The sequence below is a fragment of the Agelaius phoeniceus genome, chromosome 9 (genome assembly GCF_051311805.1).
Source record: "Agelaius phoeniceus isolate bAgePho1 chromosome 9, bAgePho1.hap1, whole genome shotgun sequence".
Classification (NCBI taxonomy): Eukaryota; Metazoa; Chordata; class Aves; order Passeriformes; family Icteridae; genus Agelaius; species Agelaius phoeniceus.
The window spans coordinates 23,698,259-23,717,467 of record NC_135273.1 but is presented as its reverse complement, the minus strand read 5'-3'; the positions used below and the strand labels follow the sequence as shown (position 1 = coordinate 23,717,467).

The 19,209-nt window shown below is 40.2% G+C and overlaps 1 protein-coding gene across 7 annotated transcripts in view; it reads right to left on the bottom strand.

Annotated features, from left to right (window-relative positions):
* The window catches only part of ZMIZ1 (zinc finger MIZ-type containing 1), a 339,116-nt gene that overhangs the window by 275,796 nt on the left and 44,111 nt on the right, over positions 1 to 19,209 (bottom strand). For all 7 annotated transcript variants that reach the window (XM_077183273.1, XM_077183272.1, XM_077183278.1 and 4 more), the window contains exon 2: positions 14,257 to 14,386. The gene's annotated coding sequence lies outside the window, so the exon portion shown is untranslated. The remainder of the gene's footprint in view (positions 1 to 14,256; positions 14,387 to 19,209) is intronic.

Below are 19,209 nucleotides of genomic sequence, written 5' to 3'. Positions count from 1 at the left end.
CAAAAAATGCAGACCAGTGTTAGTGATACAACCATTTACAGTCTTCCAATATAATAACCAAAAGCAGATACATTTGCTCAATACAAAACCCTTGTAAATACTGCTGCTCCTTAACAATGTGATACAAACACAGCATCTGTATTTGTTGGATACCGAATTTTAAAAGTCCATCTGCTCCTTACAGGATAGCCAATATCCTTTTTTCTCATCTTAATGCTAGTCAGTTTGCTCAAAGTGTTATTTAATCTAATTATGGAATATCTCTCATAGCATAAATATTCCAAGCTCTACAGCAGGCTTCCATTTGTAACTCAAGAGTAGTATAAAAACAAGAGTTAATTGCCTGTACAAATATTTCAGGGTAGCGTTTACGTAATCTACAGTACATTAAGTACCAGAGTTGTGCTCTACTGATAGGTGAAAGAACAACTCTGAAAGGCAACTGCGTTGCCAATTAGCTTTCAACAAATATGTACACAAGCTGTGCTTGCAGGCTTGTGCTCAGCTTCCTCATTCTCCTCAGACTGCCTGCTTTTATAATGGTGAACTCCTTTCTACTCAAATGCCCAGCTAACTTCACACTGAACAAGTGAAGATGGCATATTTTATTTAGTTGGAGTTGTAACCCATCCAAATTTAAGATCATGACCTGTGACCAAAGCCACACACCAGTCACAAGGACTGAAAACAAATTCCTTAGTCATGTTAGCAGGGGAGAGCAATAAAAAAAAATTAAATTGAAAAATCTTCTGTTGTAGTTAGTCCAAAGAGGATGAGGATCTGTTTGAGAAAAACACCCCACAAGTCCCAGCTCCTGTGTGTCAGTCCTCCTCAAGGAGGCTGAGCCAAGAACATGTACACCCACGTGCATTAGCTCTCTGCAGCAACACCATGTTTTTACCCAACAGAGTTGTACACAAATTAAGAAATAAACCTAAGTTCACAAAACCACATGAAAAGATTAATGTTTGCAGTCTTTGGGCAAATCTGCATGGTGCTCCACCCAGAAAACAGACTTCTTTTAACTCAGGAAAGCTGATTACCTTGGGCAGAGCCTGTGCCTAGGACACTGCTGCTTTGCTTTGGGTACCCAGATTTTGTCACTGGGCAGTAGTTTGGGTGTCACTGGACAGCAGTGTGCAAATTCATTGTTTTCTCTTCATAACTTGCTGTGTAGACTACAGCTATCCACATTGTACTGGAGTACGTCTACAAGAAATATTTTGCAATTAGCCTTCCAATAAATGTTAAAACAGAGCTTTTTGCAATGCTTCAAATATTCAGCCTTTTTCATAAAACATTTTAATCCCAACTCTCCTGTTCCCCTTCCATGCCCCCAAATTAAAAAAAAAAAGTATTGCAGTTACTAAGATGGAAACATTCTGCAGAATCAAGAGAGTTAAACCAATTCCAGAATTCTGCTTCATAAACTCCTTTGGCTCACATAATTTATGTTATATAAATCGTAATTTTGATAATAAGGCAGCTGAAAATAAGTCTAGTCTTGTAAGTTGTGTGGGTGTATGGTTATGCTTATATAAAAGTTTCGTTATCCACATTATTTCATAAATGTATGTTTAAGTATGTTTTCATGGATATCTATGCTCTGGGCACGTTTTCTTCAAGTATTTAAGAAAAAGTATCACTATGCCATATAGCGTAAAGCTTGTGAAACGTTTTTGTTAGGTAAAAGTCAGCAAAGCCAGTTCTTCAGCTAGTAACCTCATTGCTATTAAACCGGCTGGATAGGGAGAGAGAGGAGGGAGGCATGGTGAGACATGAAAGTGGAGCAGGGAGCTGTGTGCCCATGCTACTGCTGAGCTAGAAAAGTAACTTCCCTTGCATTTTCTGTAAAGCAGTCCATACCTGGACTCTGTGACAACAGAAAGGATTGCCTGATGATCGTACTCAGACAGCCTAAAGATACCAGAGAATAACCAGCTGTTCCTTGGATTCCTTTATGTGTGATGGTCAGTTTAACATACTGACCATGTGGGTCCTTCGTTTGCTAATGCAGTGAACTGCACAGACAAGCCCCCCCCTACTTTTTTTTCTCTTTTCAGTGACTCTTTTGGAAATGCATTGCTCTCAAAAGCCAAGCTAGGACGTCTTTCCTAAAGTTGCTTATTTGCCTACAACTTTAGCCTTTCTGCAAACAGGTATTTGAACTTCTGTTGAGGGATAGAGCACCCAACATGCATTTCAACAAATCAACAGAGTCAGCTTAGATTTACCTTCAAGTGCAGCAGTACTGAAAAACAACTCAGACCCGCTTGTGTAGCTTAGGTTGTGTACCTGAGCCTGAGCAAACAAACACCTCCTTGCTCCTGGGTGTGACAGGCCACTGCCTCCCATTAGGGAGGATGAACAACAGCAGTCCCAGTGCCACTGCGCTGGGGCAGAGCTTTCACACCTCTGCTCTTACGCTTACGGTGACACTTCCTCCAACAAAAACTCAGCTGTTCACATGCCTTTACAGGTCTTTAACAACGGCCTTTAAAGCCCAAGTTCAACTTCTCAGATAAGGAAGAGGATTCAAAAACTCATTTCTGATGCACTCTTCCAGATCACAGAAGCCTTGGGACAAGTAACATACCCATGCACATGGTGGGTTAAAGAAGAACAGCTATATACAGCTAAGTACACAAATTACTTGGAATGCACTGCAACGGAATCAAAATAAAAGCCTAAAAACACATATGGTGACTGGACTAAAATAATTATTAAAGAAGGGCCATAGGAGAAGAATAATTTGCAGAAATGATACAAGCCTTGTAAGAAGCTATGTTATCTTTATATTATTTTTTAAGTTTCAAACTGTGTTTGTATATACATATAAACATACAGCTTCACATATACTGCAGTAACTAAGTAGTCAGATTTTTTTATCTCCAATTACTCACACAGTAACATATGTTGCTCTGTTTTAGCTTACATTTAGATGTACATAATCATTATTCTCCATACACTTCAAAACTTCCTTGTCCTTCCCCACACACTACATACACTAGACCTTTCCAATTATATCAACTGCAGTTTTATTCCAATGTAATGATGGCACAACTTGTAAATAATATATATATATGTAAAACAAGCTATGCACCAAATTTTACTTCCTCCTCCTAGAAAAAGGTCTGAAGCAGAACAAAAGATTTATGCTGATGCTCTTCAATAAAATACAGTTGTATCCTTTAGTTTTTATTTAGAATTAAAAACACTCATTTGGTTTAACAAACATGTGCTTTAAAACTATTTTTTAAACTTCTCTTTTAAAGTTTCCTTTTGTCTTTGTGTAACTGTCAAGTTTGCGATTTTTAACATCATTATAGCAGTAAAAACATCAAGAGGACAAAAAAATAGACTTAAGAAATATGAACATTTCCAGTCCTCTGCCATTCCCTCTAATCCTTTACATCAATATAACTTGTGGTTAATGCTAAATATCTAGTGCTATCATGGAAGGCAGCACTTAGCCCTATTCCATGTACCTTGATATTAAGTGTTGTCAAAATGCTTTCCTTGCTACCACAGTTTAAGAAAATCAACTGATGGCAAGAGGAAAATTTTGGAAAACTAAGGATGTTCACACATAAGGATCTCTAAACTCTGAATTCAGAGCTATGTGAATAGAGTATCCACCCAAATCCCTAACAGCCAGAAATGATGCCAGTCACAGGAACTGAGGTTTCCTCCTGGCAGCTCACTCACTGCCCAACAGGTCATGTACAGAAAAGCTCCTAGCAACTCCCCACTCCTCTCTCCCCTCAGAACCACAGCCAACTCCTCAGGCAGTATCCTAGGCATTCTACTGCTTCCACACTGATGACAAGGTGAATGTGGCAGCACACCCTCAGAATATCACTTGAAAAAATAAAGGCACCCAAAACAACCCAGCTATGAGATCATAATTTTGATGGCCTGCTGCAGATCAGAAATCAGCCTACATCTATTTAAATATATGTAAGGTGGCTGTTTGGCAGATTAAAGTCAGAGCTGCTTTGATTTGTCTTCCTGCTTCCCCACCCCTCCACTGTGAAAGATGGAATTCCTTCTCTGAAAACACTGGCAGGTGAAAGCTTGCACCAAAACAGGGCAATCTGTAGCAAACCAGAGGCAGCCCTGCTCGCTCCCTGATGTTGATATGCACATAGAATATCTGGCATGCTACCTTCTTCCAGAGTTCCCCCTACACCCTGCACTAGGAGCATCCAAAGATCTTCTGTGGTACACAGAAGCAGGCCCTGAGATGGGTGCTGGGCTCCATCCCCAGCAGCTGCTCTCTGCTCCTGCTGTGTGCATGCACAGCTGGGGATTCAAGGCAGGAGCCAAAGCTGAACAGGGAATTTCAGGGCTCTCTGCCTCTGGTGGGTTGACTCCAGCAGCTTCTTCATCAGAGTGCAAAGGGTAAAAACCAAGAGAAGGAGAGTGAGTGGCAAGAACAGCAAATGTTGCTCAAAAGGATTTCATGTTCCTTCTATATGCAATAAATGTGCAGAAAGAACAAGCTGATTTTAGCACCCTCTTTCTCCCAGGTTTAGTTGCATTCCTTTTCTGCTATTTCACTCCTCCCATCTCAAAAACAAACCAACAAACCCCACAGTAAAAGAACCCCAAATATCTGCCCTAATTTCTTAGTCAGGAATCCTTCTTTGCTTAAGTTCCAGGACCCAAAGCTCCACTAAGTTTGCAGAATTTTACCTGACTTTCTGATGCATCACATCAGTTTTAGACAGTTAACATTTGTCTCTCAGTAACACTGATCTCTAGCTGCACTCATTTTAGAACAATCTAAATCAATCCTGAAGACTGAACAAAACTATTGAGCACCATTGATAAAGCTCAGTTAAAATCCTGTGATAGCTTTTCTCAACTGATATTTGAAACCATACCACTCATCAATATTATGGATTAATATTGACTTTTACTCTTCAGCTCACAGTATATCTCCAGCTGTATTTAGTGGCTATTACTAAAATTATCTGCATTTTAATTTTTCAGCATTCACATTTTTCTACTACTTTCCCAACAGATGTCTTTTATTATCATTTTTTTGGCCCACTGCCCTTCCTCACAGTGTCCACAATCCGTGGAGAAGAGATTGCTGATGGCGTTATCACAGGCAAACAGAATGAAGCTAATGGTAACAGGCACTCCTTGCTAGGTAATTATTATAGGAGAAGAAATGCAAATGAGCCCTAATCTGTCTCACACAATGGCAGAGGTCTCAGATTTGCATTAAACCTTTTGCAGCTCTCCCAGATTGGGGACTGCAGATAACAATGCATCTGCAGCCCAGGCTGCCCTAGTGGTTATTACATTGTGCCCCAGCAGGTACAGTGTCCCTGAATGACTCTCCCCTCCCCCTTTATATCTCCAGTCCCCTCCTCCTTCTCTCCTTCCCCCTCCAGCTTTCCAGAAAAAAAAGCTAATTGTGCATGCCATTTGGCTCGATTCATGTTTACAATGAAGAAGAAAGCAGCGCTGTTTTATAATTATAAGAGGGAAATGGACATCAGGAAATCTCCATTCTATTCCCAGCTATGTAGTTCCCTTGCCAGGGAACTGAAGGAAAATAACTTTGCTTTTCTGTGCATCCATGTGTTCAGTTAGAAATACAGGGTTGGCATTTGTAGTGGCCCAATAGACTCTTATTTTACAGAGGCACCTGCTGAACACTTCCAGGAAGCTAATGCTAGACTTCACTTGAATCTAGGCTGAGCTCATGATAAGCTGTGGTCCTTCAGAAGAACCACTGCCTAGATCTCAATTCCCCCTCTGATAATGGGTTGTAAAGAATGATATTCTTTTTCAGCGCTGTATTCTGCTATAAAAACACCTAAACTAACACCTGCCAGCTGAGGCCATGCTCAGGGCTCACACAGGTGTATGCCCACTAATACATCTTAAAAGAAGGTATAGAAACTATGATTAAGGTGTTCTGATCCCAAGCCACATAGCAAAAGGTTTTCCCAAACCTTATCTTTTCTAGCTTCTTCTGTGTGGTTTCTTTGGATTAGGAGCATTGGAGTCAAATGTACTGAACCTTTCCCAAGTAAGTCCCCGGTCTGAGGTCAAAACTCCTTACCAGCATGAACAGACTTTTTCCAACACTACTGCCTTCTTTCTTAGATGCTCATTTTCTCCTGAGACATTTTTGTCAGATAGGGTATTTCCAAATTGATCTTCAGGAATCAAAGTTTCTGCCACAGAAATGCAGACTAGAAAATAGAGACTACCAAACTCTAAGTGGGCATAAAAACTATTCAGCATATTAAAACCCAGACAACAACAACACCAACAAAAAACCCAAAACAAACAAAGAAAAAAAAGCACCAAAAACAAACCAAACAATACAACAACCCCCTCCCAAATATCAAAATAATAAACTATTGCCAGAAATTAACAAATTTCTTTTTACAGCAGCAATAATTTAAAAAAACACAGATGTAGAAAGTGCTACAGTTTTTTTGAACAGCATATAACAAGTTCATTTTTCAATAATCAAAGTTTTGCTTATTTCCATGTCATGGTGCAGTAGGTGGGGCAGTGCTACTTTATACAGTCACTGGAACACATTATACATGTCTCTGGGATGGTCTCTGATAGCTGGTATCCTCAAGCAACAGTCATCACACCTAAACAATCAGTTTAAAAACACATTTATTTTTACACAATGCTATGGCTCTGTTATGATATTGAAGCATCTTCTTCAATTTGCACTGACATTTAAGGTTCTTGCCACTTAGAAGGACTGATATGGCACAACATTATGAAGGATCAATCTTTACATCAGAAAAGCAAAAGCTGTCTTGCACTGGTCAGTTCCCGTAAAACAAGGGGATTTTCATTGATCTGGGACATAAAGCTGAAAACATTTTCCCATATAGTCTTGGTACTAACTTTCCAACACTACAAAGCATTCCATTCAGAACACAAGAGGGTACTTTTACATTGTCAAGGCATGGCAGGTACCAGAACCTGCAATTTAAATTGTAACATACTCAGGATCAGATTTGTCACAGGTCTCTAGGCTGCTCTTTCCCAGTGACCAGGTACTACCTACTGCCCACTGGTGCACATTTGTATGTGCACAAAAACTTTCTTCCAAACCCAGATGTAGTTGTGAAGAGCCTGATAGACTTACCCTCACTTGGACATCAAGGATTACCACATTGCTGCTGGACCAGCAAAAGCACCAGGGCAGAGAAAGTCAGCAGGACAGCCCAAAGCAATTTTACTGCCACCTGAACACACCCAGCTGACTCTGCTTGGAGTGGACTCAGCTATGTCACCTCCTCCTGCCTGCAGATCTGGGGCAGTGGAGGGGGAAAGGGAGGAATCCTGAAAGATAAGGAACAGGGAGCACAGATGTCTTCATGGGGAACTACTGCTCACTCTGTGACCCTTGGCCCATCACCAAAGCCATGCACTTCAGGACCACTCTCACATTAAGCATTAACTCAGGCAGTTCAGCTGTGTTGCCGAGTAGCCAGTCAAATATTTACAAGGGTTTCAGAAGGTGCAAGATTAACCTCATCCTTTCAGTGTAAAACCCAATGTCCACAATTTCATACTGTTTTGCAAAGCAAGAAGTCACAATTCCAAAGCTTTGAGACTTGCAACACACAGTCGTTAGAAAGAATAATCCAAACAGGAAAACTAAGAGGGACTCAATGCACACTGTAGACAAAATATTGGCACCACATACAGTGCTGGCAAATAGAGCAGCATGCTGTGTTCCTAAGGGAGAGAACAAGTAAAATCCAGCTCCTAGAGTGGTGATGGCAACCTCACCTGAACAGCAGCCTTTCCTTTTGTCCAGCTGCCTCCAGGTCATTTTACAGTCAAGACAAAAATTGCCACTGCACTTTCAAGGATCTCAACAGCTTTCCAACCCTGTGCTCCCCCCCACCCCGCCATTCTCAGCAGCCTTTTGAGAGTTTCCCTCTATAGCAGCTTTCTCGTTTCAGGGATTCAACCTTTCAACTGAAGCATGAGAGATCGCTTATACTGCTGAACCGGTGGAGCTGCCAGCCTCCCCTTTGTTGCACAAGGATTTACACTTGAATGGCGCTGAGAAGCAGAGTCTTTTAAGGAAAGGCTGGTGGGGGGAAGACAATTTCCTTGCCAGCATCCTATTCGCAAATCACATTCACCTACCAGCTCAGCTTCTCCAGTTCACATAACTACCGGAACCTTATCGAACTGCTAGTTTCTAAGTTTACTTCGAGGTGACTTTAATGAATAATTTGTTAATTTTAGCTTATTTCAACAAAGATATACATAGCCTTAAGTGAAGTTCATTTCGAGCCTAAATGTGGGCACTTAATGTAATTCAGTCCAATGTAAATTATGTCATTATCTTAATCTATGACTCATTTATGTATTTCCTATTATAGCCTTGCACTGCCATGCACATCATAGTCCATCGAATGGCTTCTACAGCTTTTCCAGAGAGACACTGGGGAGCAGCACAATGGCACAGATGCACTGCAGAAAGCCATCTGAAACAAGAGCATGCAAGCCTGCTCCAGTTTAACTGTGGCACTCTGGCTTTGGCCCTCTACTTAACCATACACACAAGTAGCACCCAGCCTGGAACATTTCTGTTCTTAAGTTGCAAATGGGTGGATAATTACTCATTGGTTTCAGGCTATGTTAGCAGTTAGCAAGCAGTATCATATTGCTGCCTTTCAAAAAGCGGCACCCTGGTAAATCCAGACAGCTTTTTGTTTGTCTGCTTGGAAGCATAAAGGCTGCTATCTCCAAAGAAAAATAACAGCATCCGAAGTTTGAAAATCGGCAAATGCTAATCTGGCATAGAAAAAGATCTGTAAGGAACATTCCTTCTGGTTTTAAAATGTTACACCTGCTTCTGATTAGACTCTATTTCCTGAATTCTGAATTGGCCACATGGTGAAACACACAGACAGCACAGCCTGCAGAGTGCAGCAAGAAAAAGGCTAGCACAATCCAGAGCTGGTGGCAAACCACAGTCCCCATGAAAACCACATGTGCCAGAGACCAAATATTTTGCGTTTTGCTTACTGCTAATAAAGCTGCTTCACTTCATTAAAAGCAGCTTATCATTTTATCTACTCACTCTGATTAATTAGCCTCTAGTTAAAATGAATGAGCACTTGATTCGAGGATTCTATTAATGTGACACTGGTGAACCACCACTCGTATACTTCTTCCATCCTTTTCCTTTTACTCTCTGTCCTCCCCACACCCAGTGTCCTATCAGATGGACATTTTCAGAGCCCTTTGGGAATACCAAAACACTTTTAGAGACAGAGGTGAGCACAGAAATGTCCCACAGTCCAAAATTGTTCCAAGGCTCAGTTTTCCTGCTGGAATGTACAGATGTATGTAATCTACTTCTCACTGTAATTATGATCACAAGCTTGGAAAGAAACACTTGGAAAAAAGAAAGAGACAGGGAAATAGACTATGTTGCTGCGAACAGGGGCCACACAACAATATCTTTAGTACATACAATTCATTTTTCCTTCCAGATTAAAAATTTTAACTATGAAGTACAAACAGCAGTCAGTTCCATCAAAAACCTGACTTTCTTAGAGAGCAAAGAACTTTCTCCCAAGCCAAATACCATGTGCTGTATATGCATAAAGACAGCTTCTGCTACAGTATATGCCTACAGATTTCACAGTTGCATATGACCGCCAAAATCTCAACTTCTAGCAGCAAAAAACGTATGTCACCATTATTTAGCCAAGCATCTGAAGACTGAAATACATCCTAGCTGCTCATTTTGCTGGAAAACAGTGCTTTGCTTCATATACCTAACTTTCTTGTCTAATCAACTGATTTTATTATAACTGTTAGAAATACCCAAACGTATTTGGGAAACTTCACACAATAAAGAAAACCCAAAGCCACACACCTTCCCTTTTGCTTCTTTAAAATGTTAATCTTCCACTCTTTCACAAAAATGCCCACCAGAAGACTGAAAAATCATAAGGCTTAAAACTGCAACAAATCTGTATTTTGACGGAGGAATGGAAGGAAAGAAGGTGAAGAGAAGGGGAAATAAAACTTTCTGGGTAATTCTAACATTTAGATCTAATCTGTTTAATCAAGAATAGTAACTAGACTAGTAAGGAAGTGACTGGAAACTTTCTATTTATGTTAGAAGCAATTTAAGAGATCTCTTTCAAGAGAAGAGCTTGGTTAGGGTATGAACTGCAGACTATAAGCACAAGCTTGAAATTCACCATCCAGTCTGAAAGGCTGTATGCAAGAAGGCACCAAAGCAAGCTCTGGTTTACATCACACAGCAGGGCAGTAACTGACCATGAGTCACTGATACACTTCATCTGGCTTTTAAGGCCATCAGCACCAGATAAAAATGTTTTAGGACACATTTCACAAAGCACTTTGCAGTATAAGTTTGCCTGGCAGTTCAAATCTGTACAGAATTTTCTAGACAAAATTTATTCATGGCAAAGCTTCCAAGATGAAATATCTTCTGTCCTGCAGCTGGCAAGATATTAGTGCAGCTCTCTACTGTAATGACTGGGCTAACTGAACAGGAGTCCTCCCGTGGGCTAAGCCAAAAAGGGATGACACAGGATGAATGATTTCTGCTACCACAGCCTGGGCTGCAAGTAGTACCCAGCCCTCACAATACCCTAGGCAGCACCACATAAAACCATGTGTATGCCAAACAGAGTAGAAAAGACAAAAAACCCTGGAAAACATGATTTTGAAATATCAACTCATGATTGAAGTTATTTTGCCTTCTGCACTAAAGTTGGAGATTTAAGTCTTCTCTATATCAGAGTAAAGAATTAATACCTGTGACATTCATGAAATGAAACTCCGAAAAAAATCAAAGGTTTTAGTAAAAAGCAAGAGAGGGCAGGCTTATTGTTAAGTTAATGAAGTATTTAAAGACCTTAAGCAGTGGCAAAGTCCTGATTTAAAGTGGGAGATGGCTAAGGCTTTGCAAATTGAGAACTCAGGAGGAACCTGTCATCCTCTCCTAAGGTGCAACACAGCTTTGACAGGCACCTCATTTTACTGAATATAGTTATTGAATGAGAAATACTAACCTCAGAGATCTCAAAGGATTTGAGAGAGAAAAAAAATCCAAGACCTGAAACAAACACCTTATTGAAATGCTCTATAAAAGCCCAAGAACTGGGAACTTGATTTCTAAATGAAAAGAAAAACACAATTAGGGCAAACTTCCAACTGACAGCTATGTTATTACAGACATGGTGTTTAACATACAGTGTCACCCACCAAAAAATGTCCACTAGTAGCAGTATCACCTTTCCTTTGGAGATGGCTCAGGTTGATACAAATAAAAACGCAAAATTGGGAAATGATGAGGGAAATAAAAGTTCTTAAAAAAAAACAGTGCAAAATAGTCATTCTAGATGCACTGATACAAAACATAACTTATGAAAAAATTTGAATGGAGGTAGGATTCCTCTTTTAACAAACAAAAAACTTGAAAATTATCTTTGCCCAAATTTTAAGTTAAGAAGAACAGGCAGAGAAAAGCACAGCATTAAAGGCAAAAAACAAAACACAGCAAACTGTGGCCCACTGAACAGCCTGATCTTTTGTTGCCTTTTCCCTGCCCTGCCTCTCCCTCTCCTTTCTGACTGCCTCCTTCAACACTTCCAAACTGAGGAGGAGTATTTGTTCCCCATCCTCCACCTCTACTGAACCTGCTCTAGGTCCAACACATGGACAAGAATTTCCTCTTGCTTTGGTTCTCAAATTTCACTGTCACATCCAGCCTCTCCCCCCAGAGCTTTTCACCCCGAGGACTCCAGTCTGCATGACTGCATTTGATAATACAGACTCTGCTGCTTAAATACCGTACATTTGCAGACAGTTAAAGCATGTTTTACAAAGGTACCATAAAGGGGCTCAGCACCACACACTTCCTGGGCGTGCAAGCCTGCAGCAGCTGGAAAGGGAGCCTGTCCAACATGGGACAGTTTCCCTCTCCTCACTAGGATGAAAAGGAGCACAGAGACAAGGCCTTTGTGCTGGAACCCTTCCCAAGCCACAGCTTCAGAGCAATGATCTGTCTGACATGTTGCAACTCAGGAAGCATGAACAGGAAAAGGAGGAGGGGAGCAGCAGGCAGGGATTCCCCTCCAAATTTCCAGTGCTGTGCAAGAGGGACAAACAGATGCATCCAGCCAGAGAGAAATAGCTGTGCACAGCCTCTCAGCTGATGCTACTGAACTGAGCAGTGGCTCCACTGCACACCACTGCATATGACACATTCTGGGAGGGAGACGATAACAAGAAGCGATGCCCACAGTCCTGCAAAAGAGATCTAAAGCTTCCCTCAGCCCCCAACCCAGGGAGTTTGAAGGCATTCAGAAACAGTACAAAAACTCAGCTGGAGCTATGAATCCTTATAGAATCCTTCCTCCACACATGCAGCTCAGCCAAGCCTCCCACATCTCAGTGTGCCCCAAAATTTTGTGTTTCAAAGGAATTTTAGAGCCTTAGCTTGTTTGAGAGAAAACATGTTCAGAACCACAAGGCAGCTCCTGCAGGCTCCTCTCAGCATACCACAGCATCAGTGGTGAAGGCAATGCCTGCCTGCAACAGCACAGGCAGCTGCATCCTTTAGTCTGGCACCAAGGAGGAAAGCTATCATCCATTTCTAAGTTAGATTCAGGGAACCAGCTGGGGACCAACGATTGCCATTTTTGAAGTGCACCAAGAGGAGTGTAACCAGCTTTTCCATAGTAACCAAGATTAGCGGCCTTGAGTCTGACACTCCTGCTGCATTAAAAGATAGGAGACAAAGAGAGAGACAGGTAATTACATAGAAGGAGCCCTGGGGAAATTGCAAACTCCTTGAGAACCCTTTAGCTGGTCTGTATGTTTCTCCTTGTCTCCGCTTCAGCTGAAGGTCCCCAAGAAACACTTGCCCATTAGATCATTAGCTTTATTGCAGAAAGTAGCCAGACAGCTGGTAGTGGCTGTTCAATAAAGACTTAGCTTGCCTCTGCAGCAGCAAGAATGAGATGGAGAATCAGAAAAAGAACATCCCAAGGCACAATTACCTGTCTGGAGCTTATCCTTGATACATTAGTGTACTCAGTCAGCGTGAGGGTCTGACAAATGAACTCTGACAAATCTTGCTGGGGCAATTGAAGACACTATTGCATCACACTGTCTTTCAAAACCCTTCACAAATGTTAGCACCATCGAGCAATCCAGCAGGAAAACTTGTATCACGCACTGGCCTCTCCAATTCAGAGCCTAGCAAGTTAGCATAAAGCCCTTCTCAGTGCTGGATTAAGTTGTCAATTCTGAACCAGAGTGGCTGAGGTCTAGACAGAAGATATTACCTCCACTACAAAGAGCATTAACATCTATCACAAAGATGGAAGAGGAAAAGACATCTCAAAGCACTACAGCTCCTAAGCAAATACAAATCTTTAATATTAAAATACATATGCAATTTGTCTAGCAACAAACTTGAGTCTACTCCTGCAGCTCACAATGCTCTATGAATCAGCACTAATTTTTTGGACTTTATATATCCCTGACACAAATTGAATGCCTTGAAGTGAAAAGATGGACATAGATTTTCCTATCACCACATAGCTACAAAAGTAAATTCCTCTCACACACCACATTTTGCACTTCTGTCCAAAACTGAAAAAAGTCCGGATAGTTAAAGACTTGCCATGTGTTTCACCATTCAGAACTAGAGTTGGGTTTCCAGATAGTTCCTGTCTTATCTGTCAGGGATCCAACCAGCCACAAAACCATGACAGACACCAGAGAAGACATCAGATTTAAAAAACTAACCAAAACAACAATTAAACCAATCTATATTTGCCTGATCAGATGTACATGTATGATAATAACAAAAGAAGCACCTTGAGATAGGATTCTTCAACTTGTCTTCTCCAGACCTAACACTGTCTTTTCCAAGCTGATATTCAGACAAAGATTTAGTTAATCAGTTTGCAATACAACAGTTTTACTTTTTTTCCTCTACAAGTATTTAAAATATATCTCATCTTCTAGATTTTCTCAAGGGACTGTATCCTACACTTAGTAGTAGAGCAAGAAGTGCACAAAGCTCCTGTTTGCATTCCAACGTTAGAAGGGCAACCCACATGAACCAGAAGTTTGGCTAAACTCCACAAAGACAAACTTCTTCTGCCATCACCTGTCCTTCCAGAAGGAGCAGAGCAGGCAAGACACCTTGAAAAGCAGATAACAATTACCCCTTACCTTTCTGAAGAGGCCGCCGCCAATTAGCACATTCCTGGAGCTTCTGAATCAGGCAAGAAGGAAGGAGGGGAGGGGGGGGAAAAAAAGGAGGAGGAGAAAGCTGTTTTCTTCCTCAGCACAACAGTATTTCCTGAGGGGAGAGGAAAAAAACGTAGAAAAAAGGAAATAAGCATTAGCTTCCATGATTTTCAAAAAGGCTACTGATTACAACTCTTGCTTGACAGAGCTACTGTGCCACTACTTCTGCACTTCCAAAATACCAGTTTAGGGTGTCCTGTATTTTCCCCATCGTCACCTTACCAAAACAGGGACTATGAATGTCAACCACTACTAAGAAAAGCAAAGCGATTCCTGTCAGAATGGGTTAAAGTCCAATTCAAAAATATTCTGGAGCATTTATTCTATTAAGTAAACAAGCTTCAGCCAAGCTCACACCCACTTCTGTAAAAATTCAAATGAGCCACATTTACTATCAAAATAGTTGGCAAAAGGCAAATTCCAACATGCATACTGAACATACAGGTATATACCAACATTCGAGTGCTTATGTACTCTGCTCTGAGAGGATCATACCTACAATTATGAGGTATTTGCAATTAATCATAAGTTCTGGTTCTTTTTAAGACAGCTTCTCTTTTTCTTAAGACAATCTATTCCAACTATATCAAATCTTTAAGTAACAGCAAGAGTAAGCATTTGTGTGGGGTTTTTCTAAAACAGAATGAAGGGAAAGGGATCTAAAAACCCTTTTGACTAAAGGTACCACTTTGCAATCAAGCTTCACTCCCATAAAACCACAGTTCATCACCTCAGACCATCTCCCTCTCTCTGCCCTACTCCTAAACATGACTTTAAAGAAACTTACAGACACAGAGATTTAATGGGCCCCTCCCTACCTCCAGTACCTGCCTCTGATGAAAGGCAGGAAAATCAAGTGGAAAATTATTTTAAAGCATGAATGCAAGACATTAACATCTTTGAGGAAATGGCAATCAAGGTTTTCCACAGGGAATGAGCAAAGGGAAACACATCCAGTCTGTTCTCCATCACACTTTGTTGGCTTATATTACTACAGAAAAACTCTACCCTTTTCTCTCCTATGGAAAATCTGAACAAGTTCTCAAAATAAGGAAAAAAGTCTATGCTACCTTACATTTCCACACACATTTCTGCCACCCCTCAAAACAACAATTAACCCATCTGCTAACAGCATACAGATCCTAGTCTCATGGAAAACATTTGAAATAAGGAGCCCCAACAGATAGGATACAACATAAAAGGCAGCACTTCTAGCACAGCATCTCCCTGAAAGCCACCACGTCTGTCCAATTCTAAATGGCCACAGTTCCTGCATTTCTCTAGGGGACAAAAGCTCTCTTTTTCTCTCCTCCTGTCAGCAAGACTTAAAACTGCAAGAGTAATTCTGTCCAGATTCCCCTCTAGATAGGCAATGATTTAAAGAATTCATGAAGTGGCAGTGTAAATAAACAATGAAAAACTAAATAAAGATCACAGAAGACAACACACAGAAAATGTGCACTAAGGAGAGAAAGAACAAGCTCAGTGATTCAAAACCTCTTCTGCCTTGTTATGGGCACCCATAAATAGGCGCAGCAATAATTTGACAATGTGAAAGAATGGATCCTGACACAAAAATGTAGCTACTCAAAAACCTGCCTCCTCAACCCTCTGCCTAAAGGCAAACCTTCCCACAGTGTTTAATTTCACTTTCTCAATGTCTTACCCCTCATCAGTTGCATTTCTGCTTTCTGTCACCTTCCACCAACTTGTAGTAATTGATGCAAAGCAACTTAAGCTGAAACCTGGAGAACTCAAATCAGTTTTTTTGTTGGGGTTTTTTTGGGTTTTTTCTTTGTTTTTTTTAAAAAAGGAAACAGTGCTACAGCCCTAACTGTGGGGATGGGAGAAGAAATGACCCTTAGTGAATTGCTCTTGACACGTGTACACCCCGAGGCTATGTGCAAATCAATACTTACTGAGCAGCTCAGCACAGATCAGGTTGCAAAATGCAAGAAAAAAAAAATCGCATCACCCCTTCGAACATACATTATTTTTGTATCCCTAAATCAAATGAATAATTTGCTTTTCTTTTTCATTATCCAATCAAAAGAATGCTTTTGACAGTATTTTTCTCCCTGCTAAGTACCCACCCTCCCCCCCCCAGATCTCCAGTAAAGTCTATTAAGAATTCAAGTACTGGTTTTATTTAAAGTGCTTAAAAATTTTGCACTTGCTTTCTATTACTAGTAAGAGGAATAATTTAAAGTAGACATAGATTTGAAGAAAGCATATTTTCAAATTGAACATAAAATCAAGAAGTGGCAGAAAGTAAGTCTTGGTGCAAAAAACCAAAGTTTTTAAACAACATTCTCAGGCAGACAGAAATCTGTCTCAAGTACCATTTAAAGACATAGGTTTGACTTGCTCCAAACAAAGTGAGATTGGTCTGTTCTCAAATCCTCAGGCAAGAAAAAACGTGAAGTGAAATAACGCATTAGCCCAAAGTCAAATCCTAAGTGGAGAAACCTCACAAAATGATTTACAAAACCAAAAGACTTGACTAAATTTCTGGCAGGGCCAGAGATAATTCGTATGAAAAAAAATGTCAAAATGTTTTGGGTACACAGCCACTCCAGGAAGGAAACAAACAGAAAACTGGGAAACACTGTATCAAAACGCAACAAATCGTTGACATCAACATTAGATAAATGACTAGGCATATGTTGAGTCAAACACCCTCAAGATGGTGTGTGAGTCAACTCCTGCAATGAATTTAGCAGAGCTGCTTTCCTACATCAAGCTTAATAAAAATAATCCTCAATTATTCCAGCTAGGTCTGGGTTCTCATTACATCTCACACAATGCATGCCCATTCTGGACAGTACCTGAGCTGGAGCAGGGATACCAGAAGGCAATTTTGACTTATCTTTTGTAAATGATGATACCAGATTTATTTGTAGTGCTGCACAACAAAGATGGTGTTTTTTCCAGGCATTACCCAAATGTAGCCCACTTCCTATGGAAAAGGCAAAAATCCTATACAACATTTGCAGATTCTAGGTCTTAAGTGATCCAGACACTTTTTACATTCAGAATATAAAATTTTGGGAAAGGAATGCCCCTCACTTCCAATCTGCACAACATGACTGGTGAAGAGCTTGTTGACCATGTCCTGTCTGACCCTTACAAGGTGCCCCCATCAGCTCTTAGAGCAATTCCTGTGTCAACAGAAGCTCCCATGCTACACAGCCAACCTGGATGATTTTCTGGTTTATTGCATTTTCTAACTCTATGATGGCTACTAATTTCATTACACTGAGGAATTAGATCAGAGCACTGCTGTATGCAAGAGAACCTTCCCCAAACCTTGTACATAACATGCGGCAACTCAAGGTTTAAATCATAGTGGGCGTCATCATCATCAACACCTCTTAAAATTTGCAGAGAAAATCAAGAAGTGTTCTTGAGGTTCTCCAATCTACATCTACTCTGTTTCAGGTGAATTTTAAGTACACTCAGAGTGTACTAATATAGGTCAAGTTTGTATCACAGCAAAAAGTTATTTTCTTTCTTTTTCTGTTTTCAACCTTTTGATCTAGGAGAGGTAATAAAACAACTATTTCCTTAACATCTATTGAGGGAAGTAGCAGCCTCCATTTCTTACTGAAAAAAACAAACATGCAAGCTAAGAAAAAAGAAGATGAAAATACCTGCTCTAAAATAGCATGATGAAACTGAATAAAACCTCTCAGCCTTGGGTTATGAAGCCAGGAACCTCTGCTTCTGAATCAGGTTCTTTCTCCAAGCTATTTTCTACTATCTACAGCTGGCACAGAATCAGATGAAATAGAACTCACATGTTTCATTTCATGAAAACACAATATAATGTTTACCTACAGCAACATGAGAACAAGCTAGAAATTAGCAAGTTCTCATTTATTTTAGTATGAATTAAAAGCATATCCCTATTATTCATGCATATGTGTGTGTGTGCACGTGTCTCACACATACACCAGGGTAGGCCTTCCACCACAAACACCTGTACTGGAGACATTTGTGGAAAAAAAGAAGCTTCTTCAAACATAAATACTATTTTCCCAGAACTGTATCTGCACAAAGACAGGAAGTTCTACTCAAAGCTCTTCTCAATCTATTATCACTGTATCTATTACAAAAAGCCAAGAAAAAGTAACCAAAACATTGTTGCAGAAGCACAGACAAAGCACACAAACATGGTAAGAGTCAATGAAAACACAGGTCTCCTAAATAAATTGTCCTTTCATTTGCCTTAGTGAACTCATGGGATCCACCACTAACAGATGTCTAAGTAAAAGATTAGACTTTACTTAGATGAAATATATTTCTTAAACAAGCAGTGTAATTTTTATTAATTTGAACAAACTTTAATTCAAATGCCTAACTTCATTTCTATATCTTTGAATAGAGGTGTTCACACAATTGTTCCCTATGGCTTTAATGTTACAGCCATCTGTATTTTCCCACCTGCTTTCCTTGGATCCTGAAAAAAGCTCTGCCCAAAATGACATTTGTCCATGCAAAAAATCTGTGCTTTCTGAAGCACTATTCACATGGATGCATTTATGTAACATGCCTATTAAAGCATACCAACCTCTGTATGACATTTACCTTCTAGTCTAACTGCAATGACCCCACCAAGAATGAAAAAAATTATTTAATTTTCTCTTAATCACCTGAAAAGGTACCTACCAAGCACAAGTAAAATTTATACCTCACATTTTATATGCAAAGTCTCAAGGACCAAACTCAGTGCACAATGATAATGAGCAGTGCACAAGCATAATAAGAGATACTCATCACTTGAAAAATTTAGTCCCTTCCAAAGAAACAGTGTGGAAATAATTTTGCCAAGCATTTATTTCTCCCTTTTAAGCTAGATCTAGAAGGAAGCAA